The 16,319-nt window shown below is 45.0% G+C and overlaps 1 long non-coding RNA gene across 3 annotated transcripts in view; it reads right to left on the bottom strand.

Annotated features, from left to right (window-relative positions):
• Positions 1-1,373: 1,373 nt before the first annotated feature.
• LOC120302938 overlaps positions 1,374-16,319 on the bottom strand; it is a 28,131-nt gene continuing 13,185 nt past the window's right edge. The window contains exons 3-5 of one of the 3 annotated variants that reach the window (XR_005555287.1): positions 15,389-15,508; positions 14,630-14,779; positions 1,374-3,128 (exon numbers count right to left, since the gene is read on the bottom strand). This is a non-coding gene — a long non-coding RNA (uncharacterized LOC120302938). Of the gene's footprint in view, positions 3,129-3,240; positions 3,728-12,630; positions 14,780-15,388; positions 15,509-16,319 lie in introns of those variants that run through there. The other 2 variants (XR_005555288.1, XR_005555286.1) reach the window with 2 other exon arrangements.

The raw sequence follows: 16,319 nt of genomic DNA, 5'->3' as shown, positions 1-16,319 counted from the left end.
TTGACGAATATTTGAAAATGCTTGAGATGGTTTCCCAGTTATAGGAACCTTTCCAAAAGCTTTGTAAGCACATTCAGAGGATATTTGAAGAGTAGCTATAGGCAAAACAATCTGTGCATCCACTGGAGTGTAATCACCAGAGCCATATAACTGCTCTGGGAGGTAAGCACCTCCAGAAGTTGCAGCTCTTAATGAACATTGATGTCTAAACTCATTATCCCATACCACATACTGAGCTGGTGTTAATAACATATGAATTGTTGTTTTCCAATCTTCTGGTACCAAAACATGATTCCTCATTGTTGCTTCTAACATACCTTGCACATATGAACTACCTAACCCAATATCTCTTATACCCTTATGCAATTCTGTTAAGATTGCATAAGAAAGTGGTCGATATTCAACTACAGGGGCTCCATTTACATCTACCTGCCCAGTCAAATGTACAGGACAAACTGAGAGCATATCTGCTATTTCCTGCATATCTCCCTCTCCTTTTGCCATTTGATTTTCTAATACATGGCGAATGGAAACATAAGATCTAGAATTCTTTTGCTCTGAAGTGTCACATCCATCATGGAAGATATAGGAGCTGATGGAACTGAAACCTTTTCATGATTAAAACCTGGAGAGGGAGTAGAACTTAATTGTACTGCATCAGCCGCCACTGCATGGCGACATTGATGCCAACAATGCAAAACATCCACTGAGGCTCGGGGTTCCTGATGAAGGGTGTTACCTTAAGTTGGAGTGTCCCCCTTTCAGGATACCAAGGACATTTTTTCCTTCCTCACTCACTAGCTTCCTAAGCTCTCTTTCAGGCATTGTCATTCCTGATTTTTGTAAGAGAAACTTTAACTCTCTTACATGCTTTTGCTGATGGTGAGATATATCGCAGCCCATACTTACAGTTTGAGAAATCTCGCAGGACGAGAAGACGAGAAAGTGCACCAAGGGGTCTGTTCCAGACGACTGTAAATATGTTGGTTGCTGCTTTCACTTGGGAGGGGATGTCCCTGTCCATGGGCGCCAGTTGTAATGATGCTAAGAAAAAGACTCAGGCATTTCATGAGAAGAGGTTTGAAGCTGCAGGACACAGCTTGACAAACTCTGAGTTTATTGCTTCTTATATACTTTTTACATACATAGGCTTTACCATTAACTGTTGACATTTTACATTCATAAGTTTAACCTTTAGCTGTTGACATAAAGTAATTGAAAAATTCCTTCATATAAGCAATTATTTTCTAGTAACATATTACCTGTTCAGAGAGCAGGTAAAAACAAATATAGGTAGGAGAAAGAACTGACAAAGACAGGAAGAGATAAAGACAGGAAGAGATAAGGGGGAACTTAAAGCATATTATTTATTTAGGTAGGTAAGGTATTAAGTCAAAAGGAAGTGATCTTTTGGGTGCTTCCTTGGGACAAAGGGTATCAAAAGGTTATGAGGTTTGTGGGGGGGGGGAAGCATGGCAGTTTGCTGCACGTGCTTTTTTCCCCACACCAGAAGTATTAGATGCTTCACCCAATCCTTCCTCTTGTTTTTGTACAATAAGAGAGGATTCTCTTTCTCCTTCTGTCGCTATTTCTTATTCCTCTAAAACTCCCCCACCCTCAAAGAACTCTCTTCCTCTTCTTAATTGGGGCAGCAGAAAGGGAGGGAATTTCAGAATCTCCCTACCCCTACTTCAGCCCTCATTTTCATGAGGCAATCATGAAAATTTATTTACTTGGCAATCGTGCAGTTGTTACCTCCCACAATCAAGTCCCCCGTCCCTTCAGTGTCAGAATATCTTGCAGGGGCAGATACCTTTTTGTTCAACCTGTTCAGCCACTTTGGTTTCTAGGGGCACTGTAGTGCAAATATAACTGTCGAAAGAGGCAGTGTGTTGTGGTTCAACCGTCACCTCTCAAAAACATTTGATGTCTGAGTAGCCCACCCAATGAATTAAATTAAAATCAAATCTGCATCTCCTATACAGAAAATCAAAATACCCTCTACCTTGAAGTCTTCCTCCACTCCCATCTCTTGCACCAAGCTGGTTGGTAGAGGAGAACAGATGCTATTTGTGGAACTGCCTCTCTCTGAGGCAGATTGGATAGGGTAGGTGAAAATTTCCCACCTATTGGGACCCAGGAACCTAGCTTTCCATAGCTTTCTCTTTCTTGTGGAACACCCTTCCCCCAGTGATCCAGAAGACCTCCATCATACAAATGCACCCTTTTTAGGTATCTTTAAGTCAGTCTTGACTCTTGGTGGCTGCCTGAACAAGTCCCTCCAGTTTCCTTGGCAAGATTTTGGAAGTGGTTTGCCCTTGCCTGCTTCCTGGACTTCCCAGGGCTGAGAGAGAGACTGGCCCAAAGTCGCCAATTGTTTTCTGCCTGAGGTGAAACCAGAACTCACAGTTTGCTGGTTTCTAGCCTGATGCCTTAATCATTACACCAAATTGGTTTCTTCCCACACTTTTAGCTTTTCAGAAGGTCATTAAGACTTGACTGTTCACACAGGCACTGTGGTATAGTGATGGAGGTCTATGGATGATGTGGAAGAGATGACTAAGATGCCAGCTTTATTTCTTAATTTTGGTTTTAGTTTTGTATTTATGATTTTATGGTTTGCACTTTTATTATTTCTGTAAGAACACCTAGAGTTGTGTTTTAAAATGGGTAGCCATACAAAATTACAAACAAACAAACAAGAAAAAAGTGCACAAGGAGCAGGTACTACAGAAGTAGGAAACTGGATGTAATGCAATCTGTAAATGAAGGGTTACAGGATTAACCTGTCCTATGTATACTAGTCCATTTAGATATCTCTTTAGCCACCATATTTCCCCAATGTTTCAAATTCTAGTCCAGGAGTCAGAACTCTCTGAAATTCTGTTCTGTTATCACTCTCTTTTTTTATTTTCTGAGAGTTTTTTTGTTGTGAGGTTAAATTGAAGATGTATTCATTTATAGTTTCAAAGTTGTTTTTAATTTCCTCATGTTTTGAAGTCATTGTCACTTGTATTAGTTGCAACATAGCATACATTTCCTCTTGGAAAGTATTTGTTTTTTCTTGATATGTTCTTTCTGTAGATTTCTGATGTTCCATGATAGCCAAAAATCAAGTTTTCCTTTCTCTGCAAACAATTTTAGAGTCACAGTTCAATAAGTATTTATAATCCAGGAAGATCAGGTTTTTACCTCCTAAGACAGCGGTTCTCAACCTGTGGGTCATGACCCTTTTGGGGGTCGAACGATGCTTTCAGAGGGGTCACCTAAGACCATCAGAAAACACATATTTCCAATGGTCTTAGGAACCGAGACACCGCTCCTCTATCCGGCCATTGCCACTGCCCTCCTCCTCCGCCGGCTCCGCCTCCAGGGCACCCTTCTCCTCCAACAGTGCCTGCTCCTACAGCATCATCGCACGTGCACCCAACGCCGTCCCGGGCCAGCTCAGCTGCGTGAGGGCTGGGCCAAGCCAAACAGCCAAGATTTAGGATTTGTCCTTTCTCTAATTCTGGCTTTCCAAGAGACAGTAAAAAGTATTCTCTGGCCCTCTCAGATGTGAACAGAGCCTCTTTTACACATCATAAATCAATGTTTGGCTGCCCTGTTAAGCCATCCAAGCAGAAAACTGTCTTCAGCCAGACAAACAATGGCTTATTTAGAGGAAATTTACTGAAGGCTGCTGCTGGGCTGCTCTGCCGCTGCTGTTGCTGCTGGCTGAGCTGAGCTGAGACAAAATAAAAAAGATGATAGAAAATAATACTATTTTTCTGGCTACGCACACAATGACTGACTTTCTATCATAAACATTTGAGAGGATTTTCTATTACTCCAGATCTATGGTAGCTGAGGAGACAAAGAATAGATTGAACAATAGTCTTTGTTTTTTCTGATAGTAATTGGAGGAAGGCCCTGATCAACTCAAAGCGATTTCTTTATCTCCTCAATATGTTCAATTTGGCAAGATGATTGCAGGGTGATTTCATATGACTTTGGAGGAACACGGAAAAAAAAACAGTGATGTGCCCATAGAGACATTTCTGTCAAGTGCAGAAAATCAAGAGTCTAGGCAGTTCAAATGAATATATAGGTTTATTGTGGGCATGAAGGGTGAGATATAGTGGTGAGATATTTGATCCCTTTCTCAGGCTGTTTGGTCATCTCCTATGGTTTCATTTGAAATATTATAGCATTAATTTTGCAAAGTAGCAACTCCCCAAAATCCTAAAAGAGAGCGTAGTCTTCCGGATATTGTGATCTAAACTCACAACAGGTCCTACTAGCATAGTCAAGGGTGATTTTTCTCTTGTTTCTCCAAGTGTGCTTGTTGTGAATTCTAGGTCAATCAAACAAAGTGCACCATACAAGGTCTTTTTTGTGATCCCTACTGATTTTTTTTTTTTTAGCCTAAGACAGACATGTCAAACACAAGGCCCGGGGCCAGATGCGGCCTGCAGAGTGGGTTCATGTGACCTCCAAAGCCATTCTGGAAACAGTGAGGGAACGGCCCCTGCTGCCTTGGCCCTGGCCCAGGCTGGCCGGGAGCCAATGTACAATTTTGTGGTGGCCACCTATGCTGGAACGCATTCAGTCTTAGCTCCACAAGGCTATCTGGAAACAGCAAGGAACCAGCCCTTGCCACATGAGGCCCACCCCCTGGGTGCATGCTGGGGAGGTTTCACCCTTTGTGAGGAATGAAGACATGCACCATCGCTTGGAAGTGGCCATCAAATGGCCCTCACCTATTTCACATATCCGGCTTGGTGGGCTCCGGGGGAGGGGTTTCAGCAGGCAGTGGGCTGCTCTCCTCACAGTGCCAAGGGGCTGAGCCAGGCAGCATGAATCCAAAAAGAAGTGCGATGGCACCTAGCCCCCAGCCTGCCCGGTTTCGGTAGGCAGCGGGGCGCTCTCCTCACAGCGCCAAGAGCTGAGCCAGATAGCACGAATCTGATGAGAAGTGCAATGCTGCCTAGCCCCCAGCCTGCCCCCTTTCAGCAGGCAGCAAGTTGCAAAGCTGGCAATGATCCATTTCTTCATTCCTCACGAAGGGTGACACCTTCCCAGCTGCATTTCTTGCCTCCCTCATCTCAAATATTTTCCCATCACTCTGTACTAAGTAAGGAAGGAAGGAAGGAAGGAAGGAAGGAAGGAAGGAAGGAAGGAAGGAAGGAAGGAAGGAAGGAGAGGGAGGGTCTGAGGGAAGACCTGCCTTAGTCCTGCCCTGCTGCCTTTTCACCATCCCTTTGCCCCCTCCTCCTGGCCTATCCTGGGGTCTACCATCCTATTGCTAAGGAAGCTTTGGATACAAAGTGGGATCTCTTCCCATGGAGAGGGAGTGGGCCTCCCTCTGACTTTGCCCTTGTATCCATCATGAGCAACCTGGCTAAGGAGAGCAAGCACAGCAGCAGCAGCCTTGAGGAGGAGGTAAGTGCAGCTGGGCAACCCCTTGGGGAAGTGGGGCTGGGCTTGGTGCTACAGGTGCTCGAGGGCCAGGCTGAGCATTTGACCTCTGCTGCCCGGAGTTCCGGGCAGCCCGCACCACCATCGAGCCCCCCCCCCTTCGGCATAGCCTGAGAGGAACAGTGAGGCTCCTCCAGTGGACCATGCCTTGGCACTTGCCCTGGTCCACCTCCTTCTGCCAGAGACCCTCAGATTTGTCCCACTCCTGCCCAGGCCTCCACAGGCCCCCTTGATGCGAACAATATAGAGCTGGCCATGCCCACCCAGTAGGCCACACCCACTCCATTCACACCCACCCAGTAGGCTACACCCACCCAGCCCCCTGAGGGCAACCACAATGCTGATGCAGCCCTCAATGAAATTGAGTTTGACACCGCTGGCCTAAGAAGACTACATTCCTTAGGTTCTAACTGCTTTATGCTTCAGACATTAGCTGTCTTTCTACCAGCAGTGTATTCTTTCTACTAAAATGCTGTTATGCCTATCCAAAAACTAGCTGCTACTATATTCTTCAAACATTAATATCAGATCTCAGTACAATGTATCTGGCAACCTCTGTGATGGCACAACAGTTAAAAGGTTAAAATGCAGTATTGTAGGCTAACTCTGCCCACTACTAGAAGTTTGATCCTGACCGACTCAAGGTTGACTCAGCCTTCCATCCTTCTGAGGTCGGTAAAATGGGGACCCAGATTGTTGGGGGCAATATGCTGACTCTGTAAACCACTTTGAGAGGGCTGTAAGACATTATGAAGTGGTATATAAGTGCTATTGCTGGTTAACAAAATCAAGATCATCTTTCTTGTGTCTTTGGAATCTTTTTCCCTCTGGATATCTGCAGAGTTCATCCAACCCATACTAAAACATTCTCTTATTCTGCCTCCCCACTGATTGAGAATCAGTCTAGAACTCGCATTTCTTCAGCAGACCTTGACAACCCAATTCCATTCATTTGCTCACTTTGCTCAGAGCCCAACTCCATCTCTATTAACTTCCTGCTACTTCAACTTTCATCCCCATGAGAAACTCTGTGCATATGCAAAATCTTATGTAGTTTCCTCCCCACTCTTTCCCAGTCTCTAGGACACCACGAGGGCAGATTATATGTATGAGTTTAAGTGACGGGATAACAAATAGTGTTTACCTCCTCTGTTCTATCACAATACTCATAGCCTCCAAATATACAATCCCTTTTCACAGCAGGAGTGCTGCGTTTTGAACCAGTTGTGGTATGTGGCCTTCAAAATATTCAGCTGATCACCAATTAGTTCTCACTCATTATTAAAAATACTTTGTGATTGCAGATTAGAGAAGACTGTCGCCTTACGCATTAGAAATGACTGTCACCATAATTGCCAACCTTGCTTCAGTCTTACTTAACAATATTTTGTTTTGTTCAATCTATGCCTTTAGGTCTTGAAGAAATAGATACTAGGAGGAAAAGCAAATTTTTAAAAAAGGCATAACATAGTGTGCAATTAATGTCTCCATTTCCAGTCCTACTATATCGGTAGGTATGGTATAATGCATAAGCCAGCTCACAAATACGATTTGCTGATCAGCCCTGTGCATTTGTGACCTTTCCACTCTGTTTATGCAATTTGAAAAGTTCCAAGCCATTGCAGGTAAGCATGATGAGGATTTGCATGAAAGCAATGCAAGACAATTACCAAATACCTTAAGCTGATGATGCAAAGGATACAAATAGAAATTGGGAAAACTATGAACCTCATATAAAAAATGTGTAATTATCACAATACTGTGTCCTAATATGCAACAGAGCAATACTTTGATTCAAAGGGTCTATTGGTTAAGGTTTATTATTATTATTATTATTATTATTATTATTATTATTATTATTATTATTATTATTATTATTATCTACAATGGATACTGTTATGTCCCGAGCCTTGCAAACGGGCTCGGGGCGTTTGCAGGCAGTCCTGGGCAGGTGCAAGCTGCCCGGGACCAGACAGGCTGTCGCCAGCGCCTGTGCGCATGCGCGGGTGCTGGCGCGGGAAAAGTAACACATTGACCCGGGAATTGCCTATATAAGAGGCTGGGAGCTTTTGGGCGTTGCTGAAGCCTTCACCTGTAAGCTGAACACAGAATAAAAGAAAACCTGAGAACTACAACTGCTTCTCGCGTCTGCTTTTCGCCAAGGACTCAACACTGGCGACGAAGGTGGGATGCCTTACATCGCCTGGAAAGGAAGAGGTGTAAGCTTACCCAAGTGAGTCCTGAGCGGCGGAACGGCGTTGACTCGGCAGCTACCCGCCAATCCAGTGCGCATTCGGGGGTAGGCTGGCTGATAGACCCGTCTCCTGAAAATGGCAAAGGTTGGAAGGCTTTCGGAGTTCGATGTCTCACATCCAGAGCGGTGGGAGTCCTACGTAGCCAGGGTGGAAAATTACCTCAAGGTGAACCAAGTGAGGGAAGATAGCTTGAAGGCTGCCACCCTGCTTTGTGTCTGCGGTCAAGACGCCTTCGAAATCGCAGAGAACCTTGCAGCACCTGTTTCCATTAGAGTCTGTCAGCTACGCAGATCTAAAGAAGCTATTGAAGGAGCACTTCCAGCCCAAGATGTCCGTCATCGCATGGCGCCACACCTTCGAGCAGAGGGATCAACGATCCGGAGAGTCGGCCAAAGAATACATCGCCGCATTGAGGAAGGCCGCCAAGCACTGCGAGTTCAAGGACCTCGAAGAACGACTGAGGGACCGATTCGTGTGCGGCTTAAGGCATCGAGATTTACAACAGAGGCTTTTCGCCAAAGAAGTCTTGTCCTTCCAAGATGCCTTAAGAGAGGTCACCGCAGAAGAAGCAGCAGGCGGCGCCGTCAAGAACATGTGGCCGATCAGGAACAGTCCAGATGTTGCATCCGTGCACCAAGAGGACGTCCAAGGGAACTCCGAGGAGGATCCGGACGAGGAAGTCGACCGTCTCCACCCCATGAAGGAAGGAAATCAGAAAGGAAGCTCTGCAGGTCCCCTCAAGTGCATCGGCTGTGGAGGTCGCCACAGGAGAACCGACGGCAAGTTCCGCTCCGCTATCTGCCGGGCGTGCGGGAAACAAGGACATATTGCAGCTGTGTGTCTGGGCCGACGAAAGGTACAACCTCAGGAAGAACTGCGCCTGAAAGGTACCAGGGTCCCCAGCCAGAATAGGGTAGGGTTTTGCGCTTCGCGAAGAAGCATCTTCAGGACAGGCACACACAAGCCCATCAAGAAAAAGCTGTCACTCAAGGTGAAGCTACAAGGGGTTCCCTTAACTATGGAACTAGACACGGGGTCTGCCCTTTCAATCATATCCTTACATACATTTAGGAAGATTTGTTCCGGCAGTGGAACTCAGGCTAAATTAAGGCCTTCTGACATGGTGTTAACAGACTTTCAAAATTCGAGAGTGTGTGTTAAGGGGGAGGCCACCCTTAACGTACAGTATAAGAATTTTGAAGGTCCACTAGACATATTAGTCGTAGGGGGTGAACGAACGAGTCTCATAGGACTCGATTGGTTTGAAGCCTTGGGGATACACGTCACGGGGCTCAACAGCTTATAAACACTCGACCTACAGGAAGTCTGCAAAGAATTTGCAGATGTCTTCAGCCCCCAGCTGGGCACATTCAAGGGACCTCCTGTGTCCTTAAAACTAGACCCCACTGTCACGCCCATTAGAATTAAAGCAAGAAGGGTCCCTTTTGCTTTAAAGAGTAAAATTGACACTGAGTTAGACAAGCTGATCCAACAGGGAATCCTAGAACCTGTTGATTCCAGCCCTTGGGAGACCCCCATTGTCACGCCTCTAAAGGCAAATGGGGACATTCACATCTGTGCTGATTACAAATGCACTCTAAATAAGGCATTGCAGCAACATGCCTATCCTGTTCCTGTGGTCAGTCATATTCTGGCCTCCCTCAAGGGGGGGGCGCGTTTTTGCAAAGCTTGACCTAGCTCAAGCATATCAACAGCTGCCTGTTGATGATGATGCTGCCATAGCTCAGACCATTGTGACCCACAGGGGAGCCTTTAAGGTAAAAAGGCTACAGTTTGGAGTGAATGTCGCTCCTGGGATTTTCCAACGCGTAATGGAAAACACACTACGGGGCATATCGGGGGTTTGCCCCTACTTTGATGATGTCTTAATTGCAGGAGACTCCACACACATTCTAGCTGAAAGGCTAAGGGCTGTTCTGTTAAGATTCAGGAAAACAGGCCTCAAGCTCAAAAGAGACAAATGCACAATTGGGGTGCCTTCTACTGAATTTCTGGGATTCAAAATTGATGCTGCTGGGATTCACCCTGCTGAATCCAAACTAACTGCCATTTTAGAAGCACCTAGGCCAAATTCTAAGGCCGAACTTCAGGCCTTTCTGGGCCTCCTGAATTTCTACAATTCCTTTCTTCCACATAAAGCTAGTGTAGCTGAGCCTCTTCACAGGCTATTAGACAAACAAGCAGTGTGGCAATGGTCACAAACACATGAGGCTAGTTTCAATGAGGTCAAGGCTTTACTCACTTCTAACAGTGTACTTGCACACTTCAATGAGTCCCTTCCTGTGTGCATCGCTTGTGATGCTTCCCCTTACGGTGTAGGAGCCGTCCTGAGCCACCTCAGGTCTGATGGAACTCAGGTTCCTGTTGCATATTACTCCAGAACACTGTCTTCTGCTGAGCGCAACTACGCTCAGATAGACAGGGAGGTTCTGGCTGTTGTTGCTGGAATTAAAAAATTCCATGATTTCTTGTATGGCAGGCATTTCACGGTCTTCACTGACCATAAGCCTCTGCTGGGACTGTTTACCACACGTAAACAAACTCCCCAAATCATTTCCCCTAGAATGCTTAGGTGGTCTATTTTTCTGTCTGCATAGGATTTTTCCTTACTCCACAAGCCTGGGAAAGAAATGGGCCATGCTGATGGCCTCAGTAGATTGCCCCTGCCAGTAGTAGAAGCTGACCCTGCGCCAGCTGTCAACATTCTATCCATCCAAGCCTTGCCCGAGTCCGCTCTGAATGCCAGGGATGTTGCCGCTGAAACAGGCACAGATCACACACTTTCACGTGTCCTTTCTTGGGTTTTGTCTGGATGGCCTGAGCACTGCCCTAGTCCTGAGTTTCAGAGTTTCTGGTCCAAAAGGAACGAGTTGTCCACTTCTCAGGGTTGTCTGCTTTGTGGAAACAGAGTTGTCATTCCCACCTCAATGAGGACTAGGATCTTAGAGTCCCTCCACGAGGGTCATCCTGGCATTGTTCGCATGAAGGCCCTAGCGCGCAGCCACTTGTGGTGGCCTGGCTTAGATAAGGACATTGAGGCTAAGGTGCATGCATGCCACCTGTGCCAGCGCTCTCGCCCAGAGATTCCCAAGCTCCTGTGCATAGATGGGAGGATACACAGTCCCCATGGTCTAGGGTGCACATTGACTACGCTGGGCCCTTTCAGGGCCAGTTCTTCTTGGTCCTCATTGACAGTCATTCAAAATGGCTTGAGGTTGTACCTGTCTCATCCACCACCACTGCAAAGACTATTCAGGTACTGAGGGGGATGTTTGCTGCACACGGGCTCCCAGATGTCATCGTGTCTGACAACGGCCCTCAATTTACTTCCTCCGAATTCCAAGCTTTCTTACAGGCTAACATGATTCGTGATGCCACGTCTGCACCCTTCCACCCGTCCACCAACGGTATGGCTGAACGCATGGTCCGCATCACAAAGGACGCATTGAAAAGACTCACCTATGGGGACTGGCATCACAGGTTGGCTGACTTTCTCCTTTCTTACCGCACCACACCGTCCACTTCTACAGGGAGAAGCCCAGCTGAACTTCACTGGGGGCGCAAACTGACTACGAAGCTTGACCGGTTGCACCCGGACAGACCGCCTTCATCTACCTCACATCCTAGGGCACCTGGACAACTACTTGTGGGTGCCCCGGTTTGGACTCGCAATTACGGGCCTGGTCATACATGGGTCCCCGCTTCTATTTCCAGGGTCACAGGTCCTCTATCCTACGAGGTAGCCCTGGACAACGGTCGTGTCCTGCGTCGGCACATCGACCAACTCCGCCCTAGGCGGGATCTTTCAGATGAGACTCCTGAGTCTTTTCCAGGGGGGGAGGGGGACCCTTTAGAGCAAAGGGAGGGGCACAAGCTGCTGCCCACCTCCAACGATGGAGCCACAAACGGCCCATTCCAGGATTCCGCGAGTGCCCCAAACAGGAATTCTAAGAGCCTATCCAACTACCAGGCATTCACGCCTACTCCAGCCAGGGAGTCATCCCGGGGGTACAATCACTATTCACCTGCACAGCACAGTACTCCAGTCAGGGAGGATACCCAGGAGCATCCCAATAAATCATACCCCACAAGAGAGCTGGCACATAATCCCCAGAGTTGGCCTGACCTTACCCCAAGTCCTACAGGGGGTCAAACATACAGGGAGGTGGTCGAGGAACCAAGTCCCGACTGCAACACCTCTAGCCCAAATCAGGGAGTAACTGAGTTTTGGGAAGGCACAGAAACCCACACGAGCCCGGACACAGAACAGGGTTTAGGGATTGGACAGCCTCCTGACAGGTCTTGGACGGACCTAGGAGGTTCTACAGAGACACCCAGCAGTGGCTATCACTTCAAGGGGCCCGAGGGCCTACAGCTAGGCAGGTCAACCAGGTCACAAAGTGACAGAAGCCTTGGCCTGACGAGCCCGGTGGGCGAGCAAGCAGGCCAGGCATTGGGGCATAGTCCTTGGAAGGCACCAAGGCAAGATAAGGAGAACAGGTTCATGTCTCCCTTCAGTCAGGATACACCTGTCAGAAACCCAGAGCTGAGAAGGTCACAGAGAGCAAGGAAATCTCCTACGTACTTAGAGGATTACATAACATTGCTGGCTAAACAAAAGCCAGTAAACAGTAGGAGCACTGGGGAGTAGAACACTGCATCAAGAAATAATTGTATGTTGGTAGTAGTCTTAGCCCAGGGGAAAGGGGTGTTATGTCCCAAGCCTTGCAAACGGGCTCGGGGCGTTTGCAGGCAGTCCCGGGCAGGTGCAAGCTGCCCGGGACCAGACAGGCTGTTGCCAGCGCCTGTGCGCATGCGCGGGTGCTGGCGCGGGAAAAGTAACACATTGACCTGGGAATTGCCTATATAAGAGGCTGGGAGGTTTTGGGCGTTGCTGAAGCCTTCACCTGTAAGCTGAACACAGAATAAAAGAAAACCTGAGAACTACAACTGCTTCTCGCGTCTGCTTTTCGCCAAGGACTCAACAGATACCATTTTCACAGCTTTGTTGAAAATGTAACCGTACTGCCCTGATTTTCATTGCTCTTTGTTAGGAATATGATGCAGCACTAAAAAAAAACCTTTTAAACCTTATTTAGCAGGTGTGTTTTCTTCCATAGGGGGAAAGAATGTAATTACACTAAATTATTTTTAAAACACTGTAAAAGGACTAAGCCTGATGCAAATATTGGAATTTGGGAATGGAAGATAAGGATCCTTGTTCATTTCCTCACCAATGAGTTAGACCATTCAACCTTTACTGTGGTGATGCAAAGCCTGTCAGCATTACTGTATCTTGGCACAATGATACTTGGATGATTCTAGAAGAAGGTATAAGTACCCCGATAGAAAATATTTTTTATTTACATCACAGTAACTTGCAGATTCTTTATTCATCAGAAATTATTTTAAAGTTTAGTAATATAGAGAGAGACTTGTGTCAAATTTTACAACTATCTTTGCAATGGTTGTTAAGTGAATCACATGGTTGTTAAGTGAATCCAGCTTCCCCCCCCCTTGACTTTGTTTATTGTAAGCCAGCTGAAAAGGTTGCAAATGGCAATCCCATGATGCTGGCATGCAGCAACTGTCATAAATACATAACGATTACCAAGCATTTGAATTGTGATCACTTGGCTGAGGGGATGCTGCAATGGTTGTAAGATGAAGGACCTATTGTAAGTCACATATTTACTTCAAATGGTCACTAAATGAATGATTGCAAGTCGAGGTCTCCCCATAATACATTTTTTAAAAAGAAATACAAATTACACTTTGAAACAGTAAAATGCTTGAGGAATTCTGGGAGTTGAAGTCCACAAGTCATAAAAGGGCCAAGTTTGAAGACCCCTGCCCTAGAGCATGGGTGTCAAACTTGATCACGTCATGTGATGTATTGCAACGTTTTTTGCCTTTGCAGAGCCGGGGTAGGCATGGCCTACGCATGACGCATCTGGCCCATGGGCTGCCAGTTTTACACCTCTGCTCTAAAGTAATAGAGGAACAGAGGATGAAAAAAAGCCCAATTTTTCTCAGATTAATAAAGGGAGCCAATAGAGACTATCTGCATACCTTTTGTGAAAAACAATCTAGCTGGTGTCTGATGCAAGTACTGTGTGAAACTCTGAATAAGTACTCAGGGTTTCCTCATCCCTTTCCAGTTTTTTTTTTTTAATGTAGTTTAGAGAATAGACAAGTTCATGCGTCTACTTGTCTCTTCTGAAAAACAATTAAGTTGGGGAGTCTGTTGTCTGATGAGCAGAGGCTTCAAAGTACCCCAATTTTTTCTCATTCTTTTTCGTGTTCCAAGTTTCAGTAATCTGTTACAAAGATTGCAGAGAACAGATGATCTACATGTAACCTCAAGTGCTTCTTCTTCCACCGTTTTTTTTTCCAGTGCAACAGTATAGCATTGCAACTTTCCATTGCAAATCAAATTGGGAAAATCACAGGTACCTTCTGGATCTTGGGTATTCAGATCAATCTTTGTAAGGCTCTTTATCTGAATCAAAGCTTACGAAACACAGAACTTACAGCAGTGATAAGAAGTTCATTTGATTAAAGGAAATCATTCGATACAACCAGCAATCTAACTTTTGGTCTCTTGATTGGTGCCATAGCTATTCCACCTCAACTTTTTGTTTAGTTGAAATATTCACATTTGTGATTGGCTTTGATCAATACAGAGCATGCATTATAGTATATAGGTTCTTAATGTAAAAAAAGCACATTGAAATGTACAGTGTGCGCATGCATTGATTTTTCAGCCCTAAATTCCACCCCAAATGCTTTTTCATTTCAACTTTTGAATTGATTTCTGCCTAAGGGACCAAGGAATAGCTGGGAGGGATAAACGTTTATACAAATCACACAAGAATTAAGGCCTCACTTACTTCCAAGGTGACAGCACCCCTTGCTACAGCATAAGTTTCCATTGCGGTTGAGGTTTCCTTCCAAATAATCCTCATGTACAATCAAAGATACTTAGATGTGCCTCCGGTGTGAACGACTCAAAATACTGGCAACGCATAACGACAGGAATGCTTGGAAATGAAGCAAAACACTACTCAGAATGCTATGAGGAAAGCAATTGGCACTTCGATTTAGGTTCTGTCAAGCTTCTCAATAGACCGAGGAGGGTGAAAAGAACCAGTAACAATTCATATCATCACCCAAATCTTGGAAAGACTTCAAAATGATGGGACAATGCAGATGCCCTGCAGCCATTCAGGTTTGGATAGGCTTGCATCTCACAGGTATTATGCAAATTCTTATTCTTCTGGGATGGATCTGCCCATTCTACTAGTCTTACCACATCGCTGTCTTCTCTGTATGTAAATACAACAAAATTGCATATGTCAGCTACTGGGGTAGTACCAAGTGGCTTCTTTAAGGCTTCCTGGTGGTTTTGGATCCAGATAAGACTCATTGAGCCTCACACGGCCTTCAGACTTCTTTAGAGTCAAGAAGCCATGATGTGTGATCCATTTGCACAGTCAAAAAGAAGTATCTAGCCTCAACAGATTTCAGATTTTGAACTGACCAGTTACTAGAATCTTCAAAAGAAGAGTTCTTGTGCATACAATTTTTCCTAAAAAAAATGGTTCTCTTAAGGCCACAATTCGTTATGGGAAAGGAAAACAAAAAATTACCTCTCACTGTCAAAATTGGCTCTTCATGACTTCCTTTTAATTTTCTAGTCTTTGATTCTGGAGTAATGCCACTGAGACTATTTCAGAATAAATGATTTAAAAATTTTAAGGTGCATGTACCTGCATGAATGAACAGAGAGAGAGACAAAGGATGATATATACAGACTAGAAATCAGCTCTGGGAATATTCCTTTAATTATTATAAAAATAAAACAGGCGTTGTCTTGCCAAAACTAAATATATTAATAATAAATGCTACATTTATTTAATAGATAATTGCCCCCTAAAGATTTGTGGATAGTGGTGTTGGAGGGGGTTGATTCAATATCAGTTTTTTTTTTCATTCAAATTATTGTGATCAGTATAAGAATTTTTTTCTAATAAAATATATTTCTTCATTTAAATAAAAAGCCAACTGCATGAGCCAAAATGAGAAAATGCTGACGTGAGTGGCCTAAAGCTTTTTTTAAAAATCAATTTTTTAAGTTACCTTTCTTTTTTTTGAACCCTTCATATTTAAACCAATTGAATATGTGAGGACGGCGCAGCAGAATCTTTTTCTCCTCCTTTTCACAGGAGTGGAAGATCACAGATAAAAGAGTAGAATTTCATAGCCGGTAGACATAATCTTGTCCATCTGAGTTGCTCAGCATTGCAATTAGAGTTTCCCGGAGAGTTAGTTGCGCAGCTTCTGCTTAAGTACTTTCCACTAAAGAGAGCTCTTAATTCCCCAAAGCAGCCAAACCCATAGTCCAATAGCAATTGTCTTTTGGAAAATCTCAAAACTTTTGGCTAAATCGTAACAGATATGTGTACCATTTGTAGCCTTTATGGAATATTTTAATCTGCAGCGTATGCAGACCACAAGCTGATCTAAAGGCCCTTCTTACCCTAAACTGCGGCATTCCCAAACAAAACTAAACTTCCGGAC

The sequence above is a fragment of the Crotalus tigris genome, unplaced genomic scaffold (genome assembly GCF_016545835.1).
Source record: "Crotalus tigris isolate CLP2741 ecotype Arizona unplaced genomic scaffold, ASM1654583v1 scf7180000024441.2113493, whole genome shotgun sequence".
NCBI lineage: Eukaryota > Metazoa > Chordata > Lepidosauria > Squamata > Viperidae > Crotalus > Crotalus tigris.
This window is presented reverse-complemented; position numbering and strand designations above follow the sequence as displayed.